This window comes from Odontesthes bonariensis, chromosome 16 (assembly GCF_027942865.1).
Source record: "Odontesthes bonariensis isolate fOdoBon6 chromosome 16, fOdoBon6.hap1, whole genome shotgun sequence".
NCBI lineage: Eukaryota > Metazoa > Chordata > Actinopteri > Atheriniformes > Atherinopsidae > Odontesthes > Odontesthes bonariensis.
The window spans coordinates 18,810,661-18,827,014 of record NC_134521.1 but is presented as its reverse complement, the minus strand read 5'-3'; the positions used below and the strand labels follow the sequence as shown (position 1 = coordinate 18,827,014).

General features: G+C 41.2%; 1 protein-coding gene across 1 annotated transcript in view; it reads right to left on the bottom strand.

The window, feature by feature from the left end:
• pknox2 (pbx/knotted 1 homeobox 2) overlaps positions 1-14,364 on the bottom strand; it is a 122,933-nt gene extending 108,569 nt beyond the window's left edge. The window contains exon 1 of the mRNA XM_075486516.1: positions 14,080-14,364. The gene's annotated coding sequence lies outside the window, so the exon portion shown is untranslated. The remainder of the gene's footprint in view (positions 1-14,079) is intronic.
• Positions 14,365-16,354: the final 1,990 nt, after the last annotated feature.

The window sequence follows — 16,354 nt, the reverse complement described above, 5'->3', positions numbered from 1 at the left end:
GTTTCCAGAAAAGTAAACTGGCAACATATTTTGCTGGCATCTGGGTTTTTCCTGGACAAGTTGTGGATTCAGCACAGGGCAACCTGCACCACTGAACAGTAGCTGGAGTGATTTCATGAGGGCTGCAGTTAACAGTTATCCTTCATCACATCAGACGATTTCTTTAATTGTGATGGACTGAATTAGCATTCCCTCCATTTCTTGTGTTTTCTTTTGCCCGACAATTCAAATAGCTTGTGACAGCTTGTGTGTCTATGTGACAATCAGATGTTTCGAATTATTTAGTCACATTCTCCTTGTTTCTTGAGCAACGAAACAGGTTGAAACTGGTGCTGTCCAGATGATGAAACAGTGACCTTTTCAGATCCAGCACAAAAGGAACTTTGAACAGAAAAACTAATCTAATTCATAAGGAAAATAATCAGTTTCCCCCTCCTCTGAAGAAAAGATACATATGAGGTGGAGTTTAATCTATTAAATCACTCAGCTTTTTTATAACTTAGGTTGCAGGCTTTTTGGAAGAAGTCGTCTCACTGAAAAAAATAAAAGGAATTACATAATAAAATAAGTTAAATACAGCTAATAACAGCTGCACAACATCACGTGTATGACTTTGGGCTCTTTGAAGAAAGTCTTGGAAAAATCTGATCACAGGTCTGTGTGTACTCATCACCAGGTTAGACAAAAACTGACATTTTCCACCTACTCAAAAATTCCAAATAGATGACTTAATAATCCTTTTCAAAAATGACTCACAGACACAGATTCTGTTGAATCTTTTTGAAAAACTCCGACTGCTACTCTTCCCGAAATTTAATGGAGCCGAATTGAGCCAAAGCAAGGCGACATCCATCTGCAGTGAGCGGAGCACATGACCACCTCTTCATCCGAGCCATTTGGAGAGCTTTGGAAAGCCACCTGGCATTCCTGGTACCGGACCACAGGGCGGAAAGGGTAAAGGGGTCACATCTGGGGAGCTAATCACATATTACAGCTCTTAAGAAACTGATGATTTTTTTTTTTTTTTAAACATAAAAAGGTTGGCCAACTCAATCACCCCCCCCCCCACCCCCCCACCCCCCCCCCCCCCACTCCTCACCAACCAATTTTTTCATTCTCCTACAAGTCAAACAAACAAATCGGAGCTACAATCAGGGCTATCACATTTCAAGCTGCCATTTACACCACGCTGACACCGCAGCAATGCCAGAGGGTGCCAACAGGGAGTCCTTGACCGGGGGGGGGGGGGGGCAAAGAGGTGGGGACAGATGGAAAGCTCTCTTCTCTACCGCTTGAAAGGTTCATCACATAGCAGCAAACATGAGGCTGTACTGTCTCCAGGCTGCCGTGTTTACCCGCCCACCAGCTCAACAGCTGTTTATAACTCACTTTTAGCAAGGACACATCATCACTGTGTGGAGATGAGCCTTAGTGTGGGAGCGTGACAACGTGTCATTACTCTTCTTCCTTTTTTTTTTATTTCTGTGACTATTAAAAGTGCTCCAAAGTTTCTAATAAATTCCTTGGAGGTGCGTGCAATTTAATTCTTTTCCCTTTAACTTTTCAGTCGGCACACACACACACACACACACACACACACAGAGATTCTGCTAAAGTTCGTCTGACTCAGTGTTGAGGACTATTAAAGGTGCCATTTCCTTCCAACAAGAGTGAAGCACATTTAATTGTATGAGCTGTGACACTTTTTTTATAACTGAAAAAAGTTCCCTGATGAAATATAGCTATGAAAAAAAAATTTAAATTAAAAAATAAATAAATCCGAAAGCTTTTGAAGCATTTGGTGTCGAAGGTGTTCTTGTTATTTAGCACTCACGGCTTTGAGTTCTCCCATCTCCTCCATCTCTCGCAAATGATTCTGCATTGTGAGTAAATTTGTATTTCGGCAGTCTTTTGTTAGTGTATAATATGCATGGTTAAGCAAGTTTTAGAGAATAATGAATTGAATTTGGTTAAGCTGTTTTGAAGGAGCATAGCGGCAAGTTTCCTCATTCTAAATGTGCTTTTTACTGAATGCGCTGTGCAAGGTACACAATTTCAAAGGTTCCCTCTGTCCATGCACATAATTGTTCATGATGTTTAATGAGGATACTGTAAAAATTGGGAGTTTAATTGAGCAATAAAAATTTGTAGTCATTGCATTTTCAAAAATCCCCGTGTCTTTATAGGCAGTTCAGAGTAACCCAAGGCAGAGAACACAACTGGACTTGGCCCTGATTGGCTCTCTCGTTAAATAGATGCTTAGCTGCTTCCAAGCAGTGCAGCATTAAACTCGAGAAAAAAAAATAAAATGTCTAACAGGAGGATTACCTCATTTGAACTGGAAGAGCTGCTGGTGTTGGTGAAAAACTGCCATATTATAGACTGACCTGCCTTTATTTAAAAGCAGTCATTGACTGATTCATTTGGCATTACATTTGAAAAGTTAAAATATGTTATTGTAGCTTCAAGAAAATTAGGCGCCAACCTAAAACTCTGAAGCGACCTACCGTTTCTTTACAAATTACCAGAAAAACTGGAATTCGGTGCACATTGATACATGGGAAAACATGAAGATAAATACACAATATAAGGCAGAAACAAAGTTTGTACAATTCTAAAGAATTGGGAGCTTAAAAAGTCAATATTTGTTCTGAGCAGCTTTATTCTCCAACACAGTCTGAACCATCTTAGACCAGCTTTCTGTCATTTCTTTAAGTAGTCTTCAGGAATAGTTCTCCAGGCTTCTTGAAGGACATCCCAAAGCTCTTCTTTGGATGTCGACTGCCTTTTGTTCCGTTCTCTGTCCAGATGATCCCACACTGCTTCAATAATGTTGAGGTTCGGGCTCTGGGGAGGATTCATCCCTCCATAAGACCTGTTCCCACTGATTTTCAGTCCACTTCTTGTGTCATTTGGCATAGCTCAGCCTTTTCACCCCGTTTCCCTTCCTTAAGAACGGCTTCTTGACAGCCACCCTTCCATGGAGCCCATTTCTGATGAGGCTTGGGCCAACAGTAGATGGATCAGCTGAAGGTCCAGATGCATCTCTCAGGTCCTGTGTCAGGTCTTTGCTGGATTTTACAGTTTTCATCTGCAGTCGGTAGTTTTTCAAGCCTGACACTTGTCCAGTTTCCTCAAATTTTAAGGACACACTGCACAACTTGCTGAGATATGCCGAGTTTTCCGCCAATAGCTCTTTGAAAATCACATTGTTGGAGCAAAAATAAAATTTTCTGTCTGTCAAACTGTGCTATATTTGGTATTTTTCATAGATACAACTAAAGAAATGGGAACACATTGTCTACCTTTGTGACAGGCTGCAATTAACAAAGTGCCTAAAGATACAACATAAAACTGGTTGTCCGCCAAGTTTTCTGTCGATACAACACTGGGTCATCCCTTGAGTTAGGAGCCTTTTTATACCTGAATGATTCATAGGTCAGTGTTAAGTGGTGTAACACTCAAAAATCCCATTCTCCTGAAATCAGTCGGGTACAAGAATAGGACTTAAAACGAGTGAAAAAGCAGCCAACGTCCACTGAAATACTTCAGAACGTCTGAAGAACTATTGCTCAAGGCCACTTTAAAAGATTTCAAGGAAACCTCGGCTGCTTGGAAGCAAAATGAAAACGAGTTTAAGCGGCTCAGGACTGATGCACGACACTGTCTGTTAAAATGACAAAAAAATCAAATATAACGGCAAATCCAACAGGATCCATACATTGAGCTGCTGTGTAAAAATAACACATACCATTAAAAATACATACTGTAGCTCGACATGAGAGCAAAATAAACTTACAGTGTAAGGAGACAATGTCTTCATGCAAAGACTAAACAGTGATGGCTAAATATTTCAGCTCTATCCGTGTTTCTTCTTTTCAGGAATGTCTTCAACAATAAAATCTTTGAGAGAGCGAACCTCTTATCGTGGCTCATTTTCCAACATGCTAATTACCCCACACGCAGTTTGAGTTCATTTATTATGCATGAAATAATCTAATATGATGACTGCGATAATTATGCACACTCAGATAAGATAAAAGAGTAGTAACTAATTATGGCAAGGGAGTTGGGAAAAGTAATTATTCTTTGTAGTGGAAAGAAGTCTAGATTCAGAAAGTGGGGGCTCAATCTGTTTTTTCTCCTTCCCCACTCAGTTCATAGTGCTGCAATTAACATGTGGAATCATTTCTGCGCTCCCTGATAATATGTAAGGAATATTTTCTTGATGAAGCACACAGAAGAGCCTTGTTGTTTTCAGTGTTTTTAAAAAAAAAAAAAAAAAGAGGCTTTTCAGTGAGAACAGACACGTAAAACTAGAGGTGTTTGTTTTTTGTTTTTTTTAGAGATAAACCTCTCTGTGCAAAGACTGATTTAAAGCAGGGATATGTGATGATTGCGCATGCTTGCTCCCCGAGCCTCTTCACACGCTCCAGAAAATCTGACATGTTTACATTACAACTTGAAAAGCAGCACGACTCGAAAGCCTCGCGTCTCGTCGGCCGCAGCAAATCAGAAAAGGAGTGGTGCACGGGAGTCGAGCACTCGCCAAAATCACACGCGCGTCGTAGAGTCATTAAATATTACCACTTCTTAAAATCTGAGCTGGTGTGCGGTTTGCCTGTACCACTGTACAAACAGATTTAACACAGTACAGCTTTCTTTGACAAATTATGTGTCCGCCACCACAAATCACAGGAAACAGAGCAGTAATTGATTTTTTCTTTTTGCCTGCTTGGCTTGACTTTTTTTTTTTTTCTTATAAATTAAATAAATTAAACTTGCTTGATGGAACGAGGCAGCCTGGAAACCGAGTTTAACAGGGTTTAATATGCTGGCACGCATTTTGCTCATGGCCAGGGAAAGAAATGTTTCACAGCTACTCTGGAGATTATGAATAGGACGCAAGACGGACTGAGTCATTGCTGCAGGCCACGGCGAAAGGCAAAGGGAAGAGCGTTTAATACGGAGAGCAAATGGGTTTTTTATAATCACAGTTTTTAAAAAAAAAAAGATGCCGATGCAGAACTCCTCTTACATAGACAGACGTTCTCTGACGGAAGTTTGTCTCAGTGACCTTAAAATAAAACCACATTTAAGTGACTTTAAAACCTCTGTTACTCATCTCCATTCCAAGTCTCCCTGCTGCTAATAGTTGACTCACAACTATTTCCAGAATCCAAGCCCCAGGCGAGATATGATACTACGTGACCACTTAAAGCCGAACAACACCACGCCACTCTCAACAAGACTGTCGGGTTTTCAGATTCGCACCAAACGCCGGCCCAATGTGGAACATTTTTGGAGGAAGACGTGTTTTCATCTCAGTGTTTGATCCTGCTCCCGACAAAGAAGAGGAAATAAAAGAGAAAAGAACTGAACTGGCCATCAGTTCTCCCCATGCTCTGCAGGTTAATGTCAGCGGCGCTCGTGTTTCCTTACACTCTCAGCAAAGTCGTAATGTTGTAAATGTAATGAAGTGAGGAGAGGAGAAAGCAAGGGCGATGGATACGACCAAGGTGGCAATCACAGCACGCCATGCGTTTCATATGGACAGCTGATGTTGGGAGTAATCGAGCTGCTGTATAATTCTGCAGAAATGACTCTTCCCACAGACGTGTAGCTTTGGACATTAAGCTACTTCAGAACATGTTTGCAGTCAAAGGTGCCCCGATTCACGAATCCTTTAACACACATCAGACGTTTTTACAGGTTAACGAAACAAGGCTCAAACTCACAGAAAAACGCCAGAGTCCTGAAACAGGAAGATTTGCTATTTGACGTCTGGTTAATGTGTCCAACACGTATGTGAGCTTAGATGACGGGGCGAGACTCTGCAGCCAGTGTTCCAAGAGACCGATATACAGTATTGATGAGATACGTCATTACAGTTTGTTTAATGCAAGTCATGCTGTTTCCAAACCTTAACCATGTAGTTTTTAATGGCCAACCTAAATCAAGTCATTTGTAAAACCCCTTGAAACAGGAACTGAATCTGAAAAGGACACTTTCAAATAAAGTTTGTGGTGGAACGCAACTCAAACCCGATTCATCGGCTTGACAGTCACGCTGCTGTTCGATGTTTGTTCAGTCCTTCAACCCCTCCAAACTCCAAATGCAGACTTTGTTGCTTCTTAAAAAGGTGATACAACAATTGTTATTCTCACTATTTCCTAAAAAACTGATGTACCTCTTTGGGGTCATTTTCATGTCCGGTAACATTGAAAAAAAGAGTGAGAATTGTCTCTGTGGACACGAATTAATAGATTGAGATTTCGTGAACACTTAGTTTTGAGGAGAATTGGATTATGGAGCCTTACTTTGAGGGAACAACAGCACAGGTAGATTCTGCTCAATTGATTTAAGAAATTACATGTTAAAGAGTCTACAATAGCGACCGTCCTCCCTCAAAACGCCCATGTTGCATTTGTTCATGCAGGCGGTCAAGTATCTTCTCCCTATAACCATGATGGTTTTCTAACCTTAGTCGTGTAGAATTGATTTATAACCCTAACCCCTTAAAAATACTGCCTAAAGCCATCCAGGAAGTGTCAAAGTTTCATTGTAGCACGTTGTGTTAACATGTAACCAAGGCAACCGGCTGTTGAGCACCATATTGGAAGGTATGACCTATATGGCCATTTTAGTTGAAGGACTTGTTACAATACATGTTATTTTACCACAGGGCACTTGTAAGTGGTTGGGGTTACATATAAGGTAGCAATGCTGTCCCTTCAAGTTAAAAAAAAAACTACCGGCTAAACAGTTAACCTCCAGGGTAAAGTGTGACTTTGTATTACAATATCAGAGGACTTTTGATCCTTTGGACTCCGATATGAATCCTGCGGCACTGAGACATCCTGGATGCCAGAGGCCCTCATGAAATATGATACAAGAATAAAATAGTGTAGTCCTCCTCGAGTGACAAGGATTATGAAACCGCGTCGCAGATATAACCTTCCCGTGGAAATAGAAATGCACTTCCACTGAGGCCTGTGCCGTTATAAAATCCTGACACTTTTATAGCAGGTTACAGCCCCACATAAAGGAAGCCATTTGCAGCTAATAAGAGTGATCGCTAAAAAGCATTACCTCAAAATTGTTCCGTCCTTGCCACTGAACAATGCTTTTTCTAAAGTCTGCTGATAAGCTGCTGTTACACCTAAGAGCTTATACACTAACAAGTGCTTCACCAGGGATCCTCAAAGACCTCTTGAAGATTAACAGCAATGTAGACAAATGGATTTTAAGAGGGACACTTTTGTTGAAGTCCAATGCCAGAAATAAAGGAACAGCGACAGACTGAATGAGAATATTGTCCTTCAGATCAATGGCATCCTGGAGAGCAATAGGCTGAAACATTCAGATGAGATGAAAGTGGCAGAAAGAGCAACACACTTGAATAATATCTTTGGCGAGGACTGCTAAAGATGGAGCCGTGTTATTGAAAACACCCGACTGGAGGTCAGCACTCTTATTCAAAGGGCGACAGATTTCAATGGGCTGCTCTGCCAATAATCAGCATACAGTAAGGCGATACAGAAAGTCCATCTACCTTCACTTCGCCTCCGACTCCAGAGCGCCTTTTTCAAATGTTGTCGAGTGTTCAAACTGCTTGCACCAAAGGGTGAAAAAATAACGACAGCGACGGCTCTTCAGAATCTGGCTTTTTTTTTTTTTTTTTTTTTAAACTGTCTGTCTTTATCTTTCTAATAAAGGTTTCTCTGACTGAAGGAGGACAATCAACAGTTGTTCTGCTTGTAACAGCACTGCACTGCTGAAAAATGCCTGGTAACCTATAATACCTGCAGCACAGCAGCCCAGTTTCTCAAGACAATATGTAAAAGACGCATTTGTCCACATGTTCAACACATAGTGTGACAATAAAGGTATAAAAACTGTGGAAAAAAAGTGTTTTTCACTGCCTTCTGTGTACAGGGAAGCATTCAAGCAAAACTATGTGAAATTGCAACCATGTATTAACATGAAATTCATATCCCAAGTTTGGCATGGCGTCATAAATATATTCACCAAATCTGGCAAAAGTCAACCACTAGATGGGGCTATAAATATTAGAAGTCCATATTGCAAAAAAAAAAAAAAAAAAAGGCTCCACAGGATTGTATCAAAGTCGTTTTTTTCGTGGTCTTTAGACAGTACTGACGCCACCTATAGAATTATAATGACAGAGCAATGTGGCTTGTGAAAAAAAAAAAAATCCATAAAACTCATAAGAAAACCTCTTTGTCAGACAGAACTGCAGTCAACAGGGAGATTTTAGATTCTTGCTTTGTGGGAAGTTCTCAAAAGCAGCAACAACATTTTTGGCCCATGCGTTTATTAATTTTTAAAGAATAGAGCAAATATACAGCCACACAGTGCTCGGTGGGATTTCCTCTGCAATAATCTGCAGCTGAATTCAAATCAAATATTTTGAACCTCAGCCAGCTAAGCTGCTACGGGCACTCCTTATTTATAATAAATTTAGGATTTACTGGCAGGCTTCATATTTTCTCTCTGTGACGCTCCACTCATTTATTAGGATTATCTTCATTCCACCAGAGATAAGAACCAAAGGCACAAAGAGGTTCACACTCTTGTTAAAATGGTATTCAAAAGCAGAATGTATGATAAGCTGTTGCTAATTTGATTGTGTCTTTGATCCTTGAATAAGAATCACTGATGTCTAAAAATACCATGTTTTAATTGTTTTTGCTGCAAAAAAATAACTCCATATTAAACGCTCAGCAAAATCTATTCGCAAGCACTGTTGATCACTGATCAAATCTAAAGATGGAACCCGGCTAACTATTGACGGATCTTTGACACATATTTTCACTGCCCCTCTGTGTGTGCGTCCTGCTGGTGAAACCCGAAGCCGTATCGGACATTTTCCATTCTATTGGTTGACTTTTTTCGCAGTTAAGGGGAATGTGTCCCTGCTGGGTTAGAAAAAAAAAAAAAGAAAAAAAGGAGTATAATCAGGGTTTTGATGCTAAAATCATTACCTAATGGCTAAAGCCTTTGTGTGACTCCTTCCATGCTGTGGTGTTCATTGTTCAAGCGCACATTTCCTATTATTGTGTGGACTAAAAAGTTCATTTGAAGACCCTCTGATGAGCAGTTGATATAAATGTGCTGAGAGCTTTCAATCAATGACTTGCATTCTAAGGACTGACAGGTTCTTTTTTTCTTTTTTCCAATATGGGAAAATACTTTCGATGACATACAATGAGCAAAGCTTTAGTGGGATAACATTGTGTTGTGTTTGAAAAAAAAAACAAACAAAAAAACAGCCTTGTCTGCTACAGCCTTTTCTATACAAAGTTACAGAGTTACAGCTATCTTCATGCTTTTAAGATAGCAAGTGGTAGCTGGCGTGGCTGCTGGCAGCTACAGCTGGATTACTGTGAGAAGAAGTACGTTTTTGAAGGAAGCAGGAAGAGGATGAAACAGTCAGCGGACACACAAAGTGCAAAAGAGATACCAGAGTCCATGACGAAGAGACTCTGGACTATGATTTAGGGAAAACAAAAGAAACACTTTGGTTCTGGTAAAAAAAAAAAAATTACACGACACGTGTAGTCAGACCAAAACTGGACTTTTAAAACTCATGTAAACATGCAATTCTGACCAAAAAGTCTGATCAAAGCCAGTCCAACAAACCCAGACATTGCGGTTGGAAATGTAGGTGCCCTGCACGTATTCTCGTTAATCTATCCATGCATTTTCTTTTTAGTCCAATTAAGGATTGCAGGGGGGGGGTTGGAGCCTATCCAAGCCAGCAATGGGCCATAGGTGGGGTTTCCTCTGGACGGGTCGCCAGACCATCACAGGACTACACAGAGACAAACAACGATGCACACTCACACTCACTCCTACGGTCAATTGAGAATCAACAATTAACCTAACATGCATTTTGGGATGTGGGAGGAAGTGGTGGACAGTACCTGTGGACAGCCGAGCATGCGCTCCACGCCGAAAGGCCCCAGCTGGGATTTGAAGAACCGCCACACCACCGCACACAAACAGCTGACCACGACTGCCATGTCGCGGCCACTTAAAACATTTCCAGACTGTCGCCCCGCTCTGACAAAATTCTGATTTTTGTTACCACAACACCATCTGTGCAGCAAATTCCCACAGAGAAAGTAAGAAGCAGCAGAATGTCTTGAAGGTTTCTTTCACACAGTCCACAGAGTCACATCATCGGACATACTTCAGTCAATAACTGCAGCTCCTCTACTGTGCAGGTAAAGAGTTACAAGGATGGAGGTCCAAGTCAAACTGGAGTTTGAGTCAAGTGTGCGTGTAACTGTACTGTCAGCTTGAAACAAACCAAGCGTGTTTGAAACGTTCAATAAAAACACAATAAACAAAATGGCTGAGATCAAGGTGTCAAGCGCTACTCAAATCAGAAGCCAAACGGAGGAAGCAGGCCGTCAATAGTGTCCCTGAAGTTTCTAAAGTGTAGTCAGGGTGTGTGTGTGAATGAATCAGAAAGGGTATACCGTACCCAAATATTTGCAATTTTAAAGACAAAAATACATTGTCAATGAATATCATTAACAAAACTGATAGAGAAGAGTTTCTATTGTATTTCATTCATAAGTTTTCCATACTTTTTAATAAATTATATATACTTTAATATGTCACTGGAACATTTCCTGAAAAAAAAGCAACAGCTGTGGCAACACCACACCATTTTTTTTCCCCAGACTTCAGCACTTAAATTACTGGTAAATGACGCTGATCAAAACCCAATTGATTCAAAGCAAAACTTTAAAGATCAACATGGTTTCAACATGGAAGAAGTTTCAATTATTGGACTATGCCGAACAACGACGTTAGTGACTAATTGTCTTTTTCAAAAACGTAGCTTTGACTCCTCGCAGCATGCATTTTTCATACATCTGTGTTTTGGTACGTCCTTCCAGAAACAAAGCTCTGTGATGTTGATGGTATGTGAAAAAAATAAAAATAAAATCTCTGAATTTGCCTGCTGTTCGTCTTGAAGCATAAATCAAGTCAATCCATCTCTCTCCGACCCCGCTCCCCGGTGGCTTACTTAGAGCTATGCCAGCGCAGCACTGGCTGTGGTATGAGCAGGGGTAAGCGTGCGAGGGCTGTCCTTAAGCTGCGCTGTCTGACGGTATAAACAGGCCTCTGCTTCCTCTCGAGAGCAATAGGGATCAAACGGGCTTAGTGGGCATGACCTGTGAGGGCCCAGACAGGGCCGAAACATGCAACGCAACACAACTGTCTGAAGGATTGTTGCGCTATTGAACATAAGAAAACTAGCCAACATCACATTGCTCACGGGTCGGAACAGGACCTAGATGCACTCCGCTGAGGATACCCAGCAGACTAAAGCCTTATGAATAATTCCAAACATGCTCTCTGTTTCTCCAGCTGGATTTAAACCAGTTAGGCATGTAGGGAAAATAAATATAAAATGTAACAGTTCACAATCGGATTGCCTCCAAAAGGAATCCTGCAAACTGACTTTTATTAGTTTCATATGATCCAAACCACTGCAAAAAATGGTTATAAAGAGAGACAAAAGAAAAAAAAAAAAACAGCAAATCTTCTCGTGTATTGGTCTCTGCAGCACCATGCAGGGTGGAATTAGAGGCAAAGGTGAAGGAAATGACTAGTTCTTTGCTATTTGTTCATGGTTTAATTTCCTCAACCGCTTTATGGCCGTATATAAATGCTGAAATTGGTTTGTAACATATGCTCTCCCCGCTCTGTTTACTTCCTTCATTTAGTCTGACTGAATCGCTTTATTAGTGATTATCCCCCCCGAAAAGCTGCAGGAATACACAGCATCACACCTCATCATGTAATTTACCCATATAGGAGAAATGGGAATATGCAAATGGTGTTGGGAGTATTTTGCAGCCCCCAAAGATGCCCCAGGGCTGCTTGTCCAATGACACAAATCATCAATTAAGATCTCAGCAGGGTTTGGTGAATAAACTAAATTGGCATTATCCCGCTCTGACAATATGTGGAGCCGTGTGGGGTACATCACAACAAAGAACAAACATCTCTGAGGGTGATGATGCGTTATGAGTCGAAACTCATTCCCACCTGAATCATCCACTCTTGCTCTTTTAACAGCGACTCAGAGCCACAACAACAGCATCTTTCAAGGCATTTACTGTCACAGGGGGGGGCTAGTATAGTTCCTCGTGGGATTTTACACTCGGCACTCTGCACCTGCCGAGTGTTTTTTGATGCAGGGAGCTAAAGGGGTTCAAATCGCCATTGTGATTTCTCAGGGAAGCAGATGATTAGTAAACAAATAGCTCAGGCGTATTTAATCATGCTCATGTACTCCTGTTACTGCAAAGAGAGCCAAGTTTGCACTCAGCTGTAAAATGGATCAGCTGACAGACAACCAAAACGCTGACATTAAAGTTTTATTTCCTGCACTTTCCAATTTGAAAAATCTATGTCAAATGTGCATGTTTACGGGTGGGTCAACGCAATGTTTGAGGGGCACATTTAAGGCCGAAAATAACTGAGCAGATGAGGCCGCTTGAAATGACTTAAAGAACTACCAAAAAACTATGCAAAAGACACACGTCTTCTCTTCAAGTCCAATCGAACAAGGTCTTATTGTGGAGGACGAGCTGTCTGAAACACACGGACGCTGATAGCTTACGCACTGACAGGATTCAGCGGCTGACAAATCATGAAAAACAGTAATTCGGGCAAGTGTGGAATAAACTGGTCGTTGGAAATAGAAAGTGGTGAGTAGCACACAAAGAAGGCCAGTGTTCAGTCTAAGGGAGGGTTTGCAGGGCAGAGCAAACATGAGTCCTCACTTAGATGCACAAACACCTCAGTCCCAAATTCATCAAGGAAATAAGACCATATTGGACCCCCATGTGTGACAAATGAGTAAATTATTATTTTGCTGTTGTTGCTTTGATTTGGGATAAGCACAAAACTTAAAAGCTCGGAAACAAAAATTCCATTTTCACGTTGAGAAAAAGCAGAAAATGAAGAAGGGGGCATCCCTGCCACAAGTTACACACATATGTAGGTCACAGAAAAACAAAGTCAGTCCATCAGTTTTAAGTCCCCAGGGAACAAAAGCAAGTTATACATTTAAAAACATCCAATTTACCACGAACACTGATGACAAAACCACTAAAACTGCTGCACACACATACACACAACTGTCTTGAATAACATTTCTGATACATTAAAAATTTATTTGGATCAAATCTGACTTGTTTTATACTAAATAGACATTAAAAAAAAAAAAACATCAACAACTTTAAGAAACCAGAATAAAACCCCTTTACAAACACTCGGTTGTAACTTCAGCATTAATAATGATTCCAGCAGCAACTAAAACACACCAGAACACCTTTTTTGGTCTTTAAGGGGTTTTTTTTGGAAGGGAGGGGGGGTTGCACCAACACTGATCCGTCGTTAATTTACAGGTAATGTGGCTGAGCCGAGCCGCTAACTAACAAAGGCGCTCAAAGGAACAAAATGAAGAAAAAAAAAAAAAATGACATCAAATCGAACGCCGGCTCCTGCAGGTTTGCGCTCATTCCGCCTGATCTCTACACTGATTTTATTCTTTCACATCCAACCTCTCACAGAAAAAGCAGCACCCGCGCGCAAAAAAAAACACACACACAAAGCACCCCCTTCAGTCATGCATCGCAAACATTACCGCTACCATTTAAAAAAAAATGACAAAAATAAATAAATAAAAGATCCAAACACCGAGTCGAGCGCAGGGAAAAAATAATAATACACTGCACTTTCAGTCCCGCACAAAATGCATCTCCTCTCCTTCCCTCTGTGTTTTTTCTCCCCCTCCTATACGTCCCCCTCCCTTCTCCGTCTCTCCCTCCCTCCCTCCCTCTTTCCCTCCCCCCCCCTCTCCCCCTCCCCCCCGCCCCCCCCTCACTGTGGCCTGGCTGGCTGTCTGACTGGATGAATAATGTCCTGCCTTTTGTAATGAAGGGGGGGAAAGGGGAGAAAAGGACGCTGAAGTGGTAAAGCTCTGCTCCCATGCACTGACATTGAAAATGAATGACAGCTTACCTGCATGCCAATCTTCATCAGACTGACACTGGGCTGACAACACAGCCTATACTCCTCCACACAGCCGGTGACGTCAGTCATGCCAGGCCCCTCCCACCTCCATCTTCATGCCTTCTCTTCTTTTTCCCCCCAACTCTGGGCTGCTGATGCCTTCATGTGTCCATGGGAAATACGGCAATCACGGGAAATGGCTCCTTGTGGAAAACAAAAGCCAGCATGTGCGCCCTTGTTGCATTTGCATTGCTAGTTCACAATAATCTAATCAAAATGACAGTGGATAATTTGGTTGCTCCTGAATGGCAGGAAGGACACTCAATTTTAAACAGTTATAGTTCCTAATGGATCTCCAGCAGTAGCCACAAGCGTCGCTGCTTTTTTTCTGAAAAAAGATACCAAAGTTTAGAGAAAAACTATTTATACTTATAAAACCATTAGTAAACATGATATGATCGTGAACTCAAGGGAAGGGAAGAAGTGTTTTCAATATGGCGGCTTTAAATAATAATAATAATAATAATACATAGGTTTTATATAGCGCTTTTCCAAATGCTCAAAGACGCTTTACATAAGGAACAAACAGAAAGCATAGACAAAAAAAAACAAAAAACAAGACATTATAAACAAGAGAAAAACACTGTTACAGACTTTAGGCACATGGGGGGGGGGGGGGGGGGGGGGGGGGAGAGGAACATTTAAAGTAACAAAGTGTAATAATTACTGACATGGAGCTGTCGAGTTGCAGATAGCAACCATTTCAAATGTCAAATCAACAAGGTGATTCCCAAAGAGCTAAAAAGCTGAAAACTTGGCATATTTCAGCATGGTGTGCAGTGTGTCCTTGAAAAAAATTGAGGAAACTTGACCAAAAATATAAAGTGTCAGGCCTAAATAAAACTATCTACAGCAGGTGAACAGTATCTGAAAGTGACGTCCTTAAGAAAGAGGAAAAAAATCCAGCAAAGACCTGACACAGGAGCTGAGAGATGCATCTGGACCTTCAGCTGATCCATCTGCTGTTGGCCCGAGCCTCATCAGAAATGGTCTCCATGGAAGGGTGGCTCTCAAGAAGCCATTCTTAAGGAAGGGAAACAGGGAGAAAAGGCTGAGCTATGCCAAATGACACAAGAAGTGGACTGAAAATCAGTGGCAACAGGTCTGATGGAGGGATGAATCCTCCCCAGAGCCCGGACCTCAACACTATTGAAGCAGTGTGGCATCATCTTGATGGAGAACGGAACATAAGGGGTGGGATGTCCTTCAAGAAGCCTGGAGAACTATTCCTGAAGACTGCTTAAAGAAATGACAGAAAGCTGGTCTAAGAGGGTTCAGACTGTGTTGAAGAATAAAGGAGCTCATACAAAATATTCACTTACGAGCATGTTAGAATTGCCATATAAACTGTATTTCCACCTCTGTTTTGCACATTTTTCAATAAATCATTGCTCCTAATTGCCTTTTTCGTCACACTACATGAAGAAATGAGGTGGCTCAAGACTTTTGCACGGAGCTGTTTCTCAGTATAATAAATTAGCTCTGCGGAGGAAAATAACCAACTTGGAAGTTTCTCAGACCTTCGCTCTTCTGAAAGGATTTTGTTGAGGGAATGCCACACCAAAGTTGATTCTTTGTTTTCTGAGATCACCTTCCCCAAATTCACTTAACCTCTTCATTTTTTTTGCCTGTTTGAGAGCATTGATTCACATGTCACATGTACATCTTAAGTACGATCTATACTTCTCAAATTTGTGCCCTCAAAGTTCCCCCAAAACATCATCCACAACCACAGATTCCTCCACCATCTCCTTCGTTGTCTTCAGAGCAGTACTCATTCAATGTGCCTTTTAAGGTGGTGGGTATCTCAAAATGGTGGAAGATGGCAATGACCAAATGGCCACTGTGCAGATAGAAATGGTTGATTCTAAAGTCATTTGATGCTTGCAGAAACCGTTTAAATTATTCTATCATTTTACAGTTGATAAACTTGAGTTTTGTTGCAGGAAACACAATCCTTTTGTAGCTGCTTCTTCAGTCAGTGTTAATAAATTGATAAATCATTGGGTCAAATAACTTTAGAAATCAATACAACATTTATCTACTTCTTTAACGTGGCCTGAATGCCCACAAATTCATTCAGGAAACTGGAAGCCCAGGAAATAAGGCACAAGGAGAACATGTTAACTCTACACAGAGGCCACAGCTAAGGTTTGAATCAGGATCTCTCTTGGCATGAGGTGACAGTCCATTACATGCGTGTCCACCACTCACTAATTCAATT